This window comes from Hyla sarda, chromosome 8 (assembly GCF_029499605.1).
Source record: "Hyla sarda isolate aHylSar1 chromosome 8, aHylSar1.hap1, whole genome shotgun sequence".
NCBI lineage: Eukaryota > Metazoa > Chordata > Amphibia > Anura > Hylidae > Hyla > Hyla sarda.
The window spans coordinates 112,502,165-112,521,156 of NC_079196.1; the positions used below are offsets into that span (position 1 = coordinate 112,502,165).

Here is an 18,992-nt window from a genome sequence, read left to right on the forward strand (position 1 = left end):
TTAATCCTCCGTGGGTGAGAATTTGAGTTTGAGAATTGGAGACCAAAATGATGAGTTGCACTGACTGGTTTATGAACGTCTATTCATTTAGCGTTTTAATGACCATGTTTGCACACTGATTGGTGTAAAAAAATTAAATAAAACTAAATAATAATAATCTAGCACACCTGTGCAGGTTTGACATGACATGACAGGTAGCTGTCTTGTGGGTGGTGCTGAATCCTGTTAAATGACTTGAGGGTCTCATGCCTATACACAAGGGTGTGTCATTGCTGTTGCTTGACCATGCATTGGTTTCTGTGGTCAGTGAATGATAAAAACAAAATTTACCATCCATTGATGGATGGGAAATCCGCCATGAGGCATTTGTTTTTAGAAACTGCTGCTCACAGCCAATGTTGCAATGGAGTGTCTCCATCTGCTGGTGGTATTGGAAAGGCATTAGTGCTATGACAGGGTCTGAAGAAGAAGAAGAAGAAGAAGAAGAAGACGGAAAAAAATATATATAAAAAGAAAAAGAGAGAGAGAGAGAGACTGACTTAGTGAGCGAGTGAGTGAGAGAGTGAGAGTGAGTGAGAGTGAATGAGTGAGTGAGTGAGAACAAATGAGTTAAAGCAAGTGAGTGAGAGAGATCGAATGAATGAAAGTCTGAATGACAGAAAGAAAAAAGGATGAAGAAAGAAGCATGAAGAAAAAAAAATGTATATGGAGTTGCTGACATGAGTGCAATCTACAAAGCCGTTGAGGCTGATCCTCATGGGAGGATTATTGCACCAGGACCCTTAGCACTTTTAAAATGCCATTCAATGCCACTTCTAGGGCTAGATGTAAACGGCCATGTTGTGGTAGTTACCATGGATACCCAAGTGATGTGTGAGCTAACACATAGGCCCAACAGATTCCAAGAAGGCCAGAATCACCAGCGGCACCACCATCGGTTGTCAGGTCACCCGGATTCAGCAAATACCAGAGTCCAAAATGATGCAGGTTTATACTGTTAATTTTCAGTTTATCGTTACAGTTGGTGTTATTCCATGTCGGAAGGGACGCAGCTACAGCCAGTGGGGTAACTAGAGACAGACAGGCAGCTATGTGCAACAAAGGTAGGCGTGTTGTTTTCATATGCAGATCTGAAATATTGTCTTATATGCAAGAGGAGGAGTGATGGGGGTTCAGGCAAAAGCCAGGCTATGGATTGCATTGCTAAATGCTCCATCAGAGTGCAATGGTCGCCTGTCCTTTTTTTAAGTGATGATGTGGATTTAGCCTGTGCTGTATGTATGTATGGGTGGCTGACTGCCACCCACCCAGAGAGTGTATGGGAGGCTGGTTGGCTGCCAGCCTTCCTTCCATTCCTATGAGTAATGTGAGTGCTCATGAAGGGGACATGGTTGGGTCCACCCCTTTCCCGGTTATCCCCTCTAGGCCTTTTGGCTTAGATCAAGTGTAAAAAAAGAAAGGGTCTTGCGACAGATCGCATCCTGAGGCACGTTTTTTTTTTGTGTGAATACTTGCACTTGGGTGACTTGTGAGCACATACTGATACATACGTTCCCTATCTGGGGACCATAAATTAAATGGATTTTTGAGAAAGGGAGCTGATTTGGAAGCTTGCTTCTGTCGCCCTATGCATTGACCCGATGTGGCAGTATCTTCGGGTAGTGAACAGTGCACCACCCCCATTCCAGTGTTAAACAAGAAAGATTCTCATTTAATCCTCCGTGGGTGAGAATTTGAGTTTGAGAATTGGAGACCAAAATGATGAGTTGCACTGACTGGTTTATGAACGTCTATTCATTTAGCGTTTTAATGACCATGTTTGCACACTGATTGGTGTAAAAAAATAAAATAAAACTAAATAATAATAATCTAGCACACCTGTGCAGGTTTGACATGACATGACAGGTAGCTGTCTTGTGGGTGGTGCTGAATCCTGTTAAATGACTTGAGGGTCTCATGCCTATACACAAGGGTGTGTCATTGCTGTTGCTTGACCATGCATTGGTTTCTGTGGTCAGTGAATGATAAAAACAAAATTTACCATCCATTGATGGATGGGAAATCCGCCATGAGGCATTTGTTTTTAGAAACTGCTGCTCACAGCCAATGTTGCAATGGAGTGTCTCCATCTGCTGGTGGTATTGGAAAGGCATTAGTGCTATGACAGGGTCTGAAGAAGAAGAAGAAGAAGAAGAAGACGGAAAAAAATATATATAAAAAGAAAAAGAGAGAGAGAGAGAGACTGACTTAGTGAGCGAGTGAGTGAGAGAGTGAGAGTGAGTGAGAGTGAATGAGTGAGTGAGTGAGTGAGAACAAATGAGTTAAAGCAAGTGAGTGAGAGAGATCGAATGAATGAAAGTCTGAATGACAGAAAGAAAAAAGGATGAAGAAAGAAGCATGAAGAAAAAAAATGTATATGGAGTTGCTGACATGAGTGCAATCTACAAAGCCGTTGAGGCTGATCCTCATGGGAGGATTATTGCACCAGGACCCTTAGCACTTTTAAAATGCCATTCAATGCCACTTCTAGGGCTAGATGTAAACTGCAGATGACCATGTTGTGGTAGTTACCATGGATACCCAAGTGATGTGTGAGCTTACACATAGGCCCAACAGATTCCAAAAAGGCCAGAATCACCAGCGGCACCACCATCGGTTGTCAGGTCACCCGGATTCAGCAAATACCAGAGTCCAAAATGATGCAGGTTTATACTGTTAATTTTCAGTTTATCGTTACAGTTGGTGTTATTCCATGTCGGAAGGGACGCAGCTACAGCCAGTGGGGTAACTAGAGACAGACAGGCAGCTATGTGCAACAAAGGTAGGCGTGTTGTTTTCAAATGCAGATCTGAAATATTATCTTATATGCAAGAGGAGGAGTGATGGGGGTTCAGGCAAAAGCCAGGCTATGGATTGCATTGCTAAATGCTCCATCAGAGTGCAATGGTCGCCTGTCCTTTTTTTAAGTGATGATGTGGGTTTAGCCTGTGCTGTATGTATGTATGGGTGGCTGACTGCCACCCACCCAGAGAGTGTATGGGAGGCTGGTTGGCTGCCAGCCTTCCTTCCATTCCTATGAGTAATGTGAGTGCTCATGAAGGGGACATGGTTGGGTCCACCCCTTTCCCGGTTATTCCCTCTAGGCCTTTTGGCTTAGATCAAGTGTAAAAAAAGAAAGGATCTTGCGACAGATCGCATCCTGAGGCACGTTTTTTTTTTGTGTGAATACTTGCACTTGGGTGACTTGTGAGCACATACTGACACATACGTTCCCTATCTGGGGACCATAAATTAAATGGATTTTTGAGAAAGGGAGCTGATTTGGAAGCTTGCTTCTGTCGCCCTATGCATTGACCCGATGTGGCAGTATCTTCGGGTAGTGAACAGTGCACCACCCCATTCCAGTGTTAAACAAGAAAGATTCTCATTTAATCCTCCGTGGGTGAGAATTTGAGTTTGAGAATTGGAGACCAAAATGATGAGTTGCACTGACTGGTTTATGAACGTCTATTCATTTAGCGTTTTAATGACCATGTTTGCACACTGATTGGTGTAAAAAAATAAAATAAAACTAAATAATAATAATCTAGCACACCTGTGCAGGTTTGACATGACATGACAGGTAGCTGTCTTGTGGGTGGTGCTGAATCCTGTTAAATGACGTGAGGGTCTCATGCCTATACACAAGGGTGTGTCATTGCTGTTGCTTGACCATGCATTGGTTTCTGTGGTCAGTGAATGATAAAAACAAAATTTACCATCCATTGATGGATGGGAAATCCGCCATGAGGCATTTGTTTTTAGAAACTGCTGCTCACAACCAATGTTGCAATGGAGTGTCTCCATCTGCTGGTGGTATTGGAAAGGCATTAGTGCTATGACAGGGTCTGAAGAAGAAGAAGAAGAAGAAGACGGAAAAAAATATATATAAAAAGAAAAAGAGAGAGAGAGAGAGACTGACTTAGTGAGCGAGTGAGTGAGAGAGTGAGAGTGAGTGAGAGTGAATGAGTGAGTGAGTGATTGAGTGAGTGAGTGAGTGAGAACAAATGAGTTAAAGCAAGTGAGTGAGAGAGATCGAATGAATGAAAGTCTGAATGACAGAAAGAAAAAAGGATGAAGAAAGAAGCATAAGAGAAAAAAAAATGTATATGGAGTTGCTGACATGAGTGCAATCTACAAAGCCGTTGAGGCTCATCCTCATGGGAGGATTATTGCACCAGGACCCTTAGCACTTTTAAAATGCCATTCAATGCCACTTCTAGGGCTAGATGTAAACTGCAGATGACCATGTTGTGGTAGTTACCATGGATACCCAAGTGATGTGTGAGCTAACACATAGGCCCAACAGATTCCAAGAAGGCCAGAATCACCAGCGGCACCACCATCGGTTGTCAGGTCACCCGGATTCAGCAAATACCAGAGTCCAAAATGATGCAGGTTTATACTGTTAATTTTCAGTTTATCGTTACAGTTGGTGTTATTCCATGTCGGAAGGGACGCAGCTACAGCCAGTGGGGTAACTAGAGACAGGCAGGCAGCTATGTGCAACAAAGGTAGGCGTGTTGTTTTCATATGCAGATCTGAAATATTGTCTTATATGCAAGAGGAGGAGTGATGGGGGTTCAGGCAAAAGCCAGGCTATGGATTGCATTGCTAAATGCTCCATCAGAGTGCAATGGTCGCCTGTCCTTTTTTTAAGTGATGATGTGGGTTTAGCCTGTGCTGTATGTATGTATGGGTGGCTGACTGCCACCCACCCAGAGAGTGTATGGGAGGCTGGTTGGCTGCCAGCCTTCCTTCCATTCCTATGAGTAATGTGAGTGCTCATGAAGGGGACATGGTTGGGTCCACCCCTTTCCCGGTTATCCCCTCTAGGCCTTTTGGCTTAGATCAAGTGTAAAAAAAGAAAGGATCTTGCGACAGATCGCATCCTGAGGCACGTTTTTTTTTTGTGTGAATACTTGCACTTGGGTGACTTGTGAGCACATACTGATACATACGTTCCCTATCTGGGGACCATAAATTAAATGGATTTTTGAGAAAGGGAGCTGATTTGGAAGCTTGCTTATGTCGCCCTATGCATTGACCCGATGTGGCAGTATCTTCGGGTAGTGAACAGTGCACCACCCCATTCCAGTGTTAAACAAGAAAGATTCTCATTTAATCCTCCGTGGGTGAGAATTTGAGTTTGAGAATTGGAGACCAAAATGATGAGTTGCACTGACTGGTTTATGAATGTCTATTCATTTAGCGTTTTAATGACCATGTTTGCACACTGATTGGTGTAAAAAAATAAAATAAAACTAAATAATAATAATCTAGCACACCTGTGCAGGTTTGACATGACATGACAGGTAGCTGTCTTGTGGGTGGTGCTGAATCCTGTTAAATGACGTGAGGGTCGCATGCCTATACACAAGGGTGTGTCATTGCTGTTGCTTGACCATGCATTGGTTTCTGTGGTCAGTGAATGATAAAAACAAAATTTACCATCCATTGATGGATGGGAAATCCGCCATGAGGCATTTGTTTTTAGAAACTGCTGCTCACAACCAATGTTGCAATGGAGTGTCTCCATCTGCTGGTGGTATTGGAAAGGCATTAGTGCTATGACAGGGTCTGAAGAAGAAGAAGAAGAAGAAGACGGAAAAAAATATATATAAAAAGAAAAAGAGAGAGAGAGAGAGACTGACTTAGTGAGCGAGTGAGTGAGAGAGTGAGAGTGAGTGAGAGTGAATGAGTGAGTGAGTGAGAACAAATGAGTTAAAGCAAGTGAGTGAGAGAGATCGAATGAATGAAAGTCTGAATGACAGAAAGAAAAAAGGATGAAGAAAGAAGCATGAAGAAAAAAAAATGTATATGGAGTTGCTGACATGAGTGCAATCTACAAAGCCGTTGAGGCTGATCCTCATGGGAGGATTATTGCACCAGGACCCTTAGCACTTTTAAAATGCCATTCAATGCCACTTCTAGGGCTAGATGTAAACGGCCATGCTGTGGTAGTTACCATGGATACCCAAGTGATGTGTGAGCTAACACATAGGCCCAACAGATTCCAAGAAGGCCAGAATCACCAGCGGCACCATCATCGGTTGTCAGGTCACCCGGATTCAGCAAATACCAGAGTCCAAAATGATGCAGGTTTATACTGTTAATTTTCAGTTTATCGTTACAGTTGGTGTTATTCCATGTCGGAAGGGACGCAGCTACAGCCAGTGGGGTAACTAGAGACAGGCAGGCAGCTATGTGCAACAAAGGTAGGCGTGTTGTTTTCATATGCAGATCTGAAATATTGTCTTATATGCAAGAGGAGGAGTGATGGGGGTTCAGGCAAAAGCCAGGCTATGGATTGCATTGCTAAATGCTCCATCAGAGTGCAATGGTCGCCTGTCCTTTTTTTAAGTGATGATGTGGGTTTAGCCTGTGCTGTATGTATGTATGGGTGGCTGACTGCCACCCACCCAGAGAGTGTATGGGAGGCTGGTTGGCTGCCAGCCTTCTTTCCATTCCTATGAGTAATGTGAGTGCTCATGAAGGGGACATGGTTGGGTCCACCCCTTTCCCGGTTATCCCCTCTAGGCCTTTTGGCTTAGATCAAGTGTTAAAGAAGAAAGGATCTTGCGACAGATCGCATCCTGAGGCACGTTTTTTTTTGTGTGAATACTTGCACTTGGGTGACTTTTGAACACATACTGATACATACATTCCCTATCTGGGGACCATAAATTAAATGGATTTTTGAGAAAGGGAGCTGATTTGGAAGCTTGCTTCTGTCGCCCTATGCATTGACCCGATGTGGCAGTATCTTCGGGTAGTGAACAGTGCACCACCCCATTCCAGTGTTAAACAAGAAAGATTCTCATTTAATCCTCCGTGGGTGAGAATTTGAGTTTGAGAATTGGAGACCAAAATGATGAGTTGCACTGACTGGTTTATGAATGTCTATTCATTTAGCGTTTTAATGACCATGTTTGCACACTGATTGGTGTAAAAAAATAAAATAAAACTAAATAATAATAATCTAGCACACCTGTGCAGGTTTGACATGACATGACAGGTAGCTGTCTTGTGGGTGGTGCTGAATCCTGTTAAATGACGTGAGGGTCGCATGCCTATACACAAGGGTGTGTCATTGCTGTTGCTTGACCATGCATTGGTTTCTGAGGTCAGTGAATGATAAAAACAAAATTTACCATCCATTGATGGATGGGAAATCCGCCATGAGGCATTTGTTTTTAGAAACTGCTGCTCACAACCAATGTTGCAATGGAGTGTCTCCATCTGCTGGTGGTATTGGAAAGGCATTAGTGCTATGACAGGGTCTGAAGAAGAAGAAGAAGAAGAAGACGGAAAAAAATATATATAAAAAGAAAAAGAGAGAGAGAGAGAGAGACTGACTTAGTGAGCGAGTGAGTGAGAGAGTGAGAGTGAGTGAGAGTGAATGAGTGAGTGAGTGATTGAGTGAGTGAGTGAGTGAGTGAGAACAAATGAGTTAAAGCAAGTGAGTGAGAGAGATCGAATGAATGAAAGTCTGAATGACAGAAAGAAAAAAGGATGAAGAAAGAAGCATGAAGAAAAAAAAATGTATATGGAGTTGCTGACATGAGTGCAATCTACAAAGCCGTTGAGGCTGATCCTCATGGGAGGATTATTGCACCAGGACCCTTAGCACTTTTAAAATGCCATTCAATGCCACTTCTAGGGCTAGATGTAAACTGCAGATGGCCATGTTGTGGTAGTTACCATGGATACCCAAGTGATGTGTGAGCTAACACATAGGCCCAACAGATTCCAAGAAGGCCAGAATCACCAGCGGCACCACCATCGGTTGTCAGGTCACCCAGATTCAGCAAATACCAGAGTCCAAAATGATGCAGGTTTATACTGTTAATTTTCAGTTTATCGTTACAGTTGGTGTTATTCCATGTCGGAAGGGACGCAGCTACAGCCAGTGGGGTAACTAGAGACAGGCAGGCAGCTATGTGCAACAAAGGTAGGCGTGTTGTTTTCATATGCAGATCTGAAATATTGTCTTATATGCAAGAGGAGGAGTGATGGGGGTTCAGGCAAAAGCCAGGCTATGGATTGCATTGCTAAATGCTCCATCAGAGTGCAATGGTCGCCTGTCCTTTTTTTAAGTGATGATGTGGATTTAGCCTGTGCTGTATGTATGTATGGGTGGCTGACTGCCACCCACCCAGAGAGTGTATGGGAGGCTGGTTGGCTGCCAGCCTTCCTTCCATTCCTATGAGTAATGTGAGTGCTCATGAAGGGGACATGGTTGGGTCCACCCCTTTCCCGGTTATCCCCTCTAGGCCTTTTGGCTTAGATCAAGTGTAAAAAAAGAAAGGGTCTTGCGACAGATCGCATCCTGAGGCACGTTTTTTTTTGTGTGAATACTTGCACTTGGGTGACTTGTGAGCACATACTGATACATACGTTCCCTATCTGGGGACCATAAATTAAATGGATTTTTGAGAAAGGGAGCTGATTTGGAAGCTTGCTTCTGTCGCCCTATGCATTGACCCGATGTGGCAGTATCTTCGGGTAGTGAACAGTGCACCACCCCCATTCCAGTGTTAAACAAGAAAGATTCTCATTTAATCCTCCTTGGGTGAGAATTTGAGTTTGAGAATTGGAGACCAAAATGATGAGTTGCACTGACTGGTTTATGAACGTCTATTCATTTAGCGTTTTAATGACCATGTTTGCACACTGATTGGTGTAAAAAAATAAAATAAAACTAAATAATAATAATCTAGCACACCTGTGCAGGTTTGACATGACATGACAGGTAGCTGTCTTGTGGGTGGTGCTGAATCCTGTTAAATGACTTGAGGGTCTCATGCCTATACACAAGGGTGTGTCATTGCTGTGGCTTGACCATGCATTGGTTTCTGTGGTCAGTGAATGATAAAAACAAAATTTACCATCCATTGATGGATGGGAAATCCGCCATGAGGCATTTGTTTTTAGAAACTGCTGCTCACAGCCAATGTTGCAATGGAGTGTCTCCATCTGCTGGTGGTATTGGAAAGGCATTAGTGCTATGACAGGGTCTGAAGAAGAAGAAGAAGAAGAAGAAGACGGAAAAAAATATATATAAAAAGAAAAAGAGAGAGAGAGAGAGACTGACTTAGTGAGCGAGTGAGTGAGAGAGTGAGAGTGAGTGAGAGTGAATGAGTGAGTGAGTGAGTGAGTGAGAACAAATGAGTTAAAGCAAGTGAGTGAGAGAGATCGAATGAATGAAAGTCTGAATGACAGAAAGAAAAAAGGATGAAGAAAGAAGCATGAAGAAAAAAAATGTATATGGAGTTGCTGACATGAGTGCAATCTACAAAGCCGTTGAGGCTGATCCTCATGGGAGGATTATTGCACCAGGACCCTTAGCACTTTTAAAATGCCATTCAATGCCACTTCTAGGGCTAGATGTAAACTGCAGATGACCATGTTGTGGTAGTTACCATGGATACCCAAGTGATGTGTGAGCTTACACATAGGCCCAACAGATTCCAAAAAGGCCAGAATCACCAGCGGCACCACCATCGGTTGTCAGGTCACCCGGATTCAGCAAATACCAGAGTCCAAAATGATGCAGGTTTATACTGTTAATTTTCAGTTTATCGTTACAGTTGGTGTTATTCCATGTCGGAAGGGACGCAGCTACAGCCAGTGGGGTAACTAGAGACAGACAGGCAGCTATGTGCAACAAAGGTAGGCGTGTTGTTTTCAAATGCAGATCTGAAATATTATCTTATATGCAAGAGGAGGAGTGATGGGGGTTCAGGCAAAAGCCAGGCTATGGATTGCATTGCTAAATGCTCCATCAGAGTGCAATGGTCGCCTGTCCTTTTTTTAAGTGATGATGTGGGTTTAGCCTGTGCTGTATGTATGTATGGGTGGCTGACTGCCACCCACCCAGAGAGTGTATGGGAGGCTGGTTGGCTGCCAGCCTTCCTTCCATTCCTATGAGTAATGTGAGTGCTCATGAAGGGGACATGGTTGGGTCCACCCCTTTCCCGGTTATTCCCTCTAGGCCTTTTGGCTTAGATCAAGTGTAAAAAAAGAAAGGATCTTGCGACAGATCGCATCCTGAGGCACGTTTTTTTTTTGTGTGAATACTTGCACTTGGGTGACTTGTGAGCACATACTGATACATACGTTCCCTATCTGGGGACCATAAATTAAATGGATTTTTGAGAAAGGGAGCTGATTTGGAAGCTTGCTTCTGTCGCCCTATGCATTGACCCGATGTGGCAGTATCTTCGGGTAGTGAACAGTGCACCACCCCATTCCAGTGTTAAACAAGAAAGATTCTCATTTAATCCTCCGTGGGTGAGAATTTGAGTTTGAGAATTGGAGACCAAAATGATGAGTTGCACTGACTGGTTTATGAACGTCTATTCATTTAGCGTTTTAATGACCATGTTTGCACACTGATTGGTGTAAAAAAATAAAATAAAACTAAATAATAATAATCTAGCACACCTGTGCAGGTTTGACATGACATGACAGGTAGCTGTCTTGTGGGTGGTGCTGAATCCTGTTAAATGACGTGAGGGTCTCATGCCTATACACAAGGGTGTGTCATTGCTGTTGCTTGACCATGCATTGGTTTCTGTGGTCAGTGAATGATAAAAACAAAATTTACCATCCATTGATGGATGGGAAATCCGCCATGAGGCATTTGTTTTTAGAAACTGCTGCTCACAACCAATGTTGCAATGGAGTGTCTCCATCTGCTGGTGGTATTGGAAAGGCATTAGTGCTATGACAGGGTCTGAAGAAGAAGAAGAAGAAGACGGAAAAAAATATATATAAAAAGAGAGAGAGAGAGAGAGACTGACTTAGTGAGCGAGTGAGTGAGAGAGTGAGAGTGAGTGAGAGTGAATGAGTGAGTGAGTGATTGAGTGAGTGAGTGAGTGAGTGAGAACAAATAAGTTAAAGCAAGTGAGTGAGAGAGATCGAATGAATGAAAGTCTGAATGACAGAAAGAAAAAAGGATGAAGAAAGAAGCATGAAGAAAAAAAAATGTATATGGAGTTGCTGACATGAGTGCAATCTACAAAGCCGTTGAGGCTGATCCTCATGGGAGGATTATTGCACCAGGACCCTTAGCACTTTTAAAATGCCATTCAATGCCACTTCTAGGGCTAGATGTAAACTGCAGATGACCATGTTGTGGTAGTTACCATGGATACCCAAGTGATGTGTGAGCTAACACATAGGCCCAACAGATTCCAAGAAGGCCAGAATCACCAGCGGCACCACCATCGGTTGTCAGGTCACCCGGATTCAGCAAATACCAGAGTCCAAAATGATGCAGGTTTATACTGTTAATTTTCAGTTTATCGTTACAGTTGGTGTTATTCCATGTCGGAAGGGACGCAGCTACAGCCAGTGGGGTAACTAGAGACAGGCAGGCAGCTATGTGCAACAAAGGTAGGCGTGTTGTTTTCATATGCAGATCTGAAATATTGTCTTATATGCAAGAGGAGGAGTGATGGGGGTTCAGGCAAAAGCCAGGCTATGGATTGCATTGCTAAATGCTCCATCAGAGTGCAATGGTCGCCTGTCCTTTTTTTAAGTGATGATGTGGGTTTAGCCTGTGCTGTATGTATGTATGGGTGGCTGACTGCCACCCACCCAGAGAGTGTATGGGAGGCTGGTTGGCTCCCAGCCTTCCTTCCATTCCTATGAGTAATGTGAGTGCTCATGAAGGGGACATGGTTGGGTCCACCCCTTTCCCGGTTATCCCCTCTAGGCCTTTTGGCTTAGATCAAGTGTAAAAAAAGAAAGGATCTTGCGACAGATCGCATCCTGAGGCACGTTTTTTTTTGTGTGAATACTTGCACTTGGGTGACTTGTGAGCACATACTGATACATACGTTCACTATTTGGGGACCATAAATTAAATGGATTTTTGAGAAAGGGAGCTGATTTGGAAGCTTGCTTCTGTCGCCCTATGCATTGACCCGATGTGGCAGTATCTTCGGGTAGTGAACAGTGCACCACCCCATTCCAGTGTTAAACAAGAAAGATTCTCATTTAATCCTCCGTGGGTGAGAATTTGAGTTTGAGAATTGGAGACCAAAATGATGAGTTGCACTGACTGGTTTATGAACGTCTATTCATTTAGCGTTTTAATGACCATGTTTGCACACTGATTGGTGTAAAAAAATAAAATAAAACTAAATAATAATAATCTAGCACACCTGTGCAGGTTTGACATGACATGACAGGTAGCTGTCTTGTGGGTGGTGCTGAATCCTGTTAAATGACGTGAGGGTCTCATGCCTATACACAAGGGTGTGTCATTGCTGTTGCTTGACCATGCATTGGTTTCTGTGGTCAGTGAATGATAAAAACAAAATTTACCATCCATTGATGGATGGGAAATCCGCCATGAGGCATTTGTTTTTAGAAACTGCTGCTCACAGCCAATGTTGCAATGGAGTGTCTCCATCTGCTGGTGGTATTGGAAAGGCATTAGTGCTATGACAGGGTCTGAAGAAGAAGAAGAAGAAGAAGACGGAAAAAAATATATATAAAAAGAAAAAGAGAGAGAGAGAGAGACTGACTTAGTGAGCGAGTGAGTGAGAGAGTGAGAGTGAGTGAGAGTGAATGAGTGAGTGAGTGATTGAGTGAGTGAGTGAGTGAGAACAAATGAGTTAAAGCAAGTGAGTGAGAGAGATCGAATGAATGAAAGTCTGAATGACAGAAAGAAAAAAGGATGAAGAAAGAAGCATGAAGAAAAAAAAATGTATATGGAGTTGCTGACATGAGTGCAATCTACAAAGCCGTTGAGGCTGATCCTCATGGGAGGATTATTGCACCAGGACCCTTAGCACTTTTAAAATGCCATTCAATGCCACTTCTAGGGCTAGATGTAAACTGCAGATGACCATGTTGTGGTAGTTACCATGGATACCCAAGTGATGTGTGAGCTAACACATAGGCCCAACAGATTCCAAGAAGGCCAGAATCACCAGCGGCACCACCATCGGTTGTCAGGTCACCCGGATTCAGCAAATACCAGAGTCCAAAATGATGCAGGTTTATACTGTTAATTTTCAGTTTATCGTTACAGTTGGTGTTATTCCATGTCGGAAGGGACGCAGCTACAGCCAGTGGGGTAACTAGAGACAGGCAGGCAGCTATGTGCAACAAAGGTAGGCGTGTTGTTTTCATATGCAGATCTGAAATATTGTCTTATATGCAAGAGGAGGAGTGATGGGGGTTCAGGCAAAAGCCAGGCTATGGATTGCATTGCTAAATGCTCCATCAGAGTGCAATGGTCGCCTGTCCTTTTTTTAAGTGATGATGTGGGTTTAGCCTGTGCTGTATGTATGTATGGGTGGCTGACTGCCACCCAGCCAGAGAGTGTATGGGAGGCTGGTTGGCTGCCAGCCTTCCTTCCATTCCTATGAGTAATGTGAGTGCTCATTAAGGGGACATGGTTGGGTCCACCCCTTTCCCGGTTATCCCCTCTAGGCCTTTTGGCTTAGATCAAGTGTAAAAAAAGAAAGGATCTTGCGACAGATCGCATCCTGAGGCACGTTTTTTTTTGTGTGAATACTTGCACTTGGGTGACTTGTGAGCACATACTGATACATACGTTCACTATTTGGGGACCATAAATTAAATGGATTTTTGAGAAAGGGAGCTGATTTGGAAGCTTGCTTCTGTCGCCCTATGCATTGACCCGATGTGGCAGTATCTTCGGGTAGTGAACAGTGCACCACCCCATTCCAGTGTTAAACAAGAAAGATTCTCATTTAATCCTCCGTGGGTGAGAATTTGAGTTTGAGAATTGGAGACCAAAATGATGAGTTGCACTGACTGGTTTATGAACGTCTATTCATTTAGCGTTTTAATGACCATGTTTGCACACTGATTGGTGTAAAAAAATAAAATAAAACTAAATAATAATAATCTAGCACACCTGTGCAGGTTTGACATGACATGACAGGTAGCTGTCTTGTGGGTGGTGCTGAATCCTGTTAAATGACGTGAGGGTCTCATGCCTATACACAAGGGTGTGTCATTGCTGTTGCTTGACCATGCATTGGTTTCTGTGGTCAGTGAATGATAAAAACAAAATTTACCATCCATTGATGGATGGGAAATCCGCCATGAGGCATTTGTTTTTAGAAACTGCTGCTCACAGCCAATGTTGCAATGGAGTGTCTCCATCTGCTGGTGGTATTGGAAAGGCATTAGTGCTATGACAGGGTCTGAAGAAGAAGAAGAAGAAGAAGACGGAAAAAAATATATATAAAAAGAAAAAGAGAGAGAGAGAGAGACTGACTTAGTGAGCGAGTGAGTGAGAGAGTGAGAGTGAGTGAGAGTGAATGAGTGAGTGAGTGATTGAGTGAGTGAGTGAGTGAGAACAAATGAGTTAAAGCAAGTGAGTGAGAGAGATCGAATGAATGAAAGTCTGAATGACAGAAAGAAAAAAGGATGAAGAAAGAAGCATGAAGAAAAAAAAATGTATATGGAGTTGCTGACATGAGTGCAATCTACAAAGCCGTTGAGGCTGATCCTCATGGGAGGATTATTGCACCAGGACCCTTAGCACTTTTAAAATGCCATTCAATGCCACTTCTAGGGCTAGATGTAAACTGCAGATGACCATGTTGTGGTAGTTACCATGGATACCCAAGTGATGTGTGAGCTAACACATAGGCCCAACAGATTCCAAGAAGGCCAGAATCACCAGCGGCACCACCATCGGTTGTCAGGTCACCCGGATTCAGCAAATACCAGAGTCCAAAATGATGCAGGTTTATACTGTTAATTTTCAGTTTATCGTTACAGTTGGTGTTATTCCATGTCGGAAGGGACGCAGCTACAGCCAGTGGGGTAACTAGAGACAGGCAGGCAGCTATGTGCAACAAAGGTAGGCGTGTTGTTTTCATATGCAGATCTGAAATATTGTCTTATATGCAAGAGGAGGAGTGATGGGGGTTCAGGCAAAAGCCAGGCTATGGATTGCATTGCTAAATGCTCCATCAGAGTGCAATGGTCGCCTGTCCTTTTTTTAAGTGATGATGTGGGTTTAGCCTGTGCTGTATGTATGTATGGGTGGCTGACTGCCACCCAGCCAGAGAGTGTATGGGAGGCTGGTTGGCTGCCAGCCTTCCTTCCATTCCTATGAGTAATGTGAGTGCTCATGAAGGGGACATGGTTGGGTCCACCCCTTTCCCGGTTATCCCATCTGGGCCTTTTGGCTTAGATCAAGTGTAAAAAAAGAAAGGATCTTGCGACAGATCGCATCCTGAGGCACGTTTATTTTTTTGTGTGAATACTTGCACTTGGGTGACTTGTGAGCACATACTGATACATACGTTCCCTATCTGGGGACCATAAATTAAATGGATTTTTGAGAAAGGGAGCTGATTTGGAAGCTTGCTTCTGTCGCCCTATGCATTGACCCGATGTGGCAGTATCTTCGGGTAGTGAACAGTGCACCACCCCATTCCAGTGTTAAACAAGAAAGATTCTCATTTAATCCTCCGTGGGTGAGAATTTGAGTTTGAGAATTGGAGACCAAAATGATGAGTTGCACTGACTGGTTTATGAACGTCTATTCATTTAGCGTTTTAATGACCATGTTTGCACACTGATTGGTGTAAAAAAATAAAATAAAACTAAATAATAATAATCTAGCACACCTGTGCAGGTTTGACATGACATGACAGGTAGCTGTCTTGTGGGTGGTGCTGAATCCTGTTAAATGACGTGAGGGTCTCATGCCTATGCACAAGGGTGTGTCATTGCTGTTGCTTGACCATGCATTGGTTTCTGTGGTCAGTGAATAATAAAAACAAAATTTACCATCCATTGATGGATGGGAAATCCGCCATGAGGCATTTGTTTTTAGAAACTGCTGCTCACAACCAATGTTGCAATGGAGTGTCTCCATCTGCTGGTGGTATTGGAAAGGCATTAGTGCTATGACAGGGTCTGAAGAAGAAGAAGAAGAAGAAGAAGAAGAAGAAGACGGAAAAAAATATATAGAAAAAGAAAAAGAGAGAGAGAGAGAGAGAGAGACTGACTTAGTGAGCGAGTGAGTGAGAGAGTGAGAGTGAGTGAGAGTGAATGAGTGAGTGAGTGATTGAGTGAGTGAGTGAGTGAGTGAGAACAAATGAGTTAAAGCAAGTGAGTGAGAGAGATCGAATTAATGAAAGTCTGAATGACAGAAAGAAAAAAGGATGAAGAAAGAAGCATGAAGAAAAAAAAATGTATATGAAGTTGCTGACATGAGTGCAATCTACAAAGCCGTTGAGGCTGATCCTCATGGTAGGATTATTGCACCAGGACCCTCAGCACTTTTAAAATGCCATTCAATGCCACTTCTAGGGCTAGATGTAAAATGCAGATGACCATGTTGTGGTAGTTACCATGGATACCCAAGTGATGTGTGAGCTAACACATAGGCCCAACAGATTCCAAGAAGGCCAGAATCACCAGCGGCACCACCATCGGTTGTCAGGTCACCCGGATTCAGCAAATGCCAGAGTCCAAAATGATGCAGGTTTATACTGTTAATTTTCAGTTTATCGTTACAGTTGGTGTTATTCCATGTCGGAAGGGACGCAGCTACAGCCAGTGGGGTAACTAGAGACAGGCAGGCAGCTATGTGCAACAAAGGTAGGCGTGTTGTTTTCATATGCAGATCTGAAATATTGTCTTATATGCAAGAGGAGGAGTGATGGGGGTTCAGGCAAAAGCCAGGCTATGGATTGCATTGCTAAATGCTCCATCAGAGTGCAACGGTCGCCTGTCCTTTTTTTAAGTGATGATGTGGGTTTAGCCTGTGCTGTATGTATGTATGGGTGGCTGACTGCCACCCACCCAGAGAGTGTATGGGAGGCTGGTTGGCTGCCAGCCTTCCTTCCATGCCTATGAGTAATGTGAGTGCTCATGAAGGGGACATGGTTGGGTCCACCCCTTTCCCGGTTATCCCCTCTAGGCCTTTTGGCTTAGATCAAGTGTAAAAAAAGAAAGGATCTTGCGACAGATCGCATCCTGAGGCACGTTTTTTTTTTTGTGTGAATACTTGCACTTGGGTGACTTGTGAGCACATACTGATACATACGTTCCCTATCTGGGGACCATAAATTAAATGGATTTTTGAGAAAGGGAGCTGATTTGGAAGCTTGCTTCTGTCGCCCTATGCATTGACCCGATGTGGCAGTATCTTCGGGTAGTGAACAGTGCACCACCCCATTCCAGTGTTAAACAAGAAAGATTCTCATTTAATCCTCCGTGGGTGAGAATTTGAGTTTGAGAATTGGAGACCAAAATGATGAGTTGCACTGACTGGTTTATGAACGTCTATTCATTTAGCGTTTTAATGACCATGTTTGCACACTGATTGGTGTAAAAAAATAAAATAAAACTAAATAATAATAATCTAGCACACCTGTGCAGGTTTGACATGACATGACAGGTAGCTGTCTTGTGGGTGGTGCTGAATCCTGTTAAATGACGTGAGGGTCTCATGCCTATACACAAGGGTGTGTCATTGCTGTTGCTTGACCATGCATTGGTTTCTGTGGTCAGTGAATGATAAAAACAAAATTTACCATCCATTGATGGATGGGAAATCCGCCATGAGGCATTTGTTTTTAGAAACTGCTGCTCACAACCAATGTTGCAATGGAGTGTCTCCATCTGCTGGTGGTATTGGAAAGGCATTAGTGCTATGACAGGGTCTGAAGAAGAAGAAGAAGAAGACGGAAAAAAATATATATAAAAAGAAAAAGAGAGAGAGAGAGACTGACTTAGTGAGCGAGTGAGTGAGAGAGTGAGAGTGAGTGAGAGTGAATGAGTGAGTGAGTGATTGAGTGAGTGAGTGAGAACAAATGAGTTAAAGCAAGTGAGTGAGAGAGATCGAATGAATGAAAGTCTGAATGACAGAAAGAAAAAAGGATGAAGAAAGAAGCATGAAGAAAAAAAATGTATATGGAGTTGCTGACATGAGTGCAATCTACAAAGCCGTTGAGGCTGATCCTCATGGGAGGATTATTGCACCAGAACGCTTAGCACTTTTAAAATGCCATTCAATGCCACTTCTAGGGCTAGATGTAAACTGCAGATGACCATGTTGTGGTAGTTACCATGGATACCCAAGTGATGTGTGAGCTAACACATAGGCCCAACAGATTCCAAGAAGGCCAGAATCACCAGCGGCACCACCATCGGTTGTCAGGTCACCCGGATTCAGCAAATACCAGAGTCCAAAATGATGCAGGTTTATACTGTTAATTTTCAGTTTATCGTTACAGTTGGTGTTATTCCATGTCGGAAGGGACGCAGCTACAGCCAGTGGGGTAACTAGAGACAGGCAGGCAGCTATGTGCAACAAAGGTAGGCGTGTTGTTTTCATATGCAGATCTGAAATATTGTCTTATATGCAAGAGGAGGAGTGATGGGGGTTCAGGCAAAAGCCAGGCTATGGATTGCATTGCTAAATGCTCCATCAGAGTGGAATGGTCGCCTGTCCTTTTTTTAAGTGATGATGTGGGTTTAGCCTGTGCTGTATGTATGTATGGGTGGCTGACTGCCACCCACCCAGAGAGTGTATGGGAGGCTGGTTGGCTGCCAGCCTTCCTTCCATTCCTATGAGTAATGTGAGTGCTCATGAAGGGGACATGGTTGGGTCCACCCCTTTCCCGGTTATCCCCTCTAGGCCTTTTGGCTTAGATCAAGTGTAAAAAAAGAAAGGATCTTGCGACAGATCGCATCCTGAGGCACGTTTTTTTTTTTTTTTGTGTGAATACTTGCACTTGGGTTACTTGTGAGCACATACTGATACATACGTTCCCTATCTGGGGACCATAAATTAAATGGATTTTTGAGAAAGGGAGCTGATTTGGAAGCTTGCTTCTGTCGCCCTATGCATTGACCCGATGTGGCAGTATCTTCGGGTAGTGAACAGTGCACCACCCCATTCCAGTGTTAAACAAGAAAGATTCTCATTT

The 18,992-nt window shown here is 43.4% G+C and overlaps 11 pseudogenes; all 11 read left to right on the top strand.

Moving 5' to 3' along the window:
- The first annotated feature begins 1,414 nt into the window (after positions 1-1,414).
- On the top strand, positions 1,415-1,679 carry LOC130288385 (U2 spliceosomal RNA; annotated as a pseudogene).
- Positions 1,680-3,132: 1,453 nt separating this feature from the next.
- LOC130288730 (U2 spliceosomal RNA) lies at positions 3,133-3,397 on the top strand (annotated as a pseudogene).
- A 1,467-nt stretch (positions 3,398-4,864) lies between these two features.
- On the top strand, positions 4,865-5,129 carry LOC130289614 (U2 spliceosomal RNA; annotated as a pseudogene).
- A 1,439-nt stretch (positions 5,130-6,568) lies between these two features.
- Positions 6,569-6,832, top strand: LOC130289560 (U2 spliceosomal RNA; annotated as a pseudogene).
- Positions 6,833-8,304: 1,472 nt separating this feature from the next.
- On the top strand, positions 8,305-8,568 carry LOC130288215 (U2 spliceosomal RNA; annotated as a pseudogene).
- Positions 8,569-10,025: 1,457 nt separating this feature from the next.
- Positions 10,026-10,290, top strand: LOC130288729 (U2 spliceosomal RNA; annotated as a pseudogene).
- A 1,463-nt stretch (positions 10,291-11,753) lies between these two features.
- LOC130289376 (U2 spliceosomal RNA) lies at positions 11,754-12,017 on the top strand (annotated as a pseudogene).
- Positions 12,018-13,483: 1,466 nt separating this feature from the next.
- LOC130289377 (U2 spliceosomal RNA) lies at positions 13,484-13,747 on the top strand (annotated as a pseudogene).
- A 1,466-nt stretch (positions 13,748-15,213) lies between these two features.
- On the top strand, positions 15,214-15,479 carry LOC130289231 (U2 spliceosomal RNA; annotated as a pseudogene).
- A 1,488-nt stretch (positions 15,480-16,967) lies between these two features.
- Positions 16,968-17,233, top strand: LOC130288263 (U2 spliceosomal RNA; annotated as a pseudogene).
- Positions 17,234-18,689: 1,456 nt separating this feature from the next.
- On the top strand, positions 18,690-18,959 carry LOC130288662 (U2 spliceosomal RNA; annotated as a pseudogene).
- The last annotated feature ends 33 nt before the right edge of the window (positions 18,960-18,992 follow it).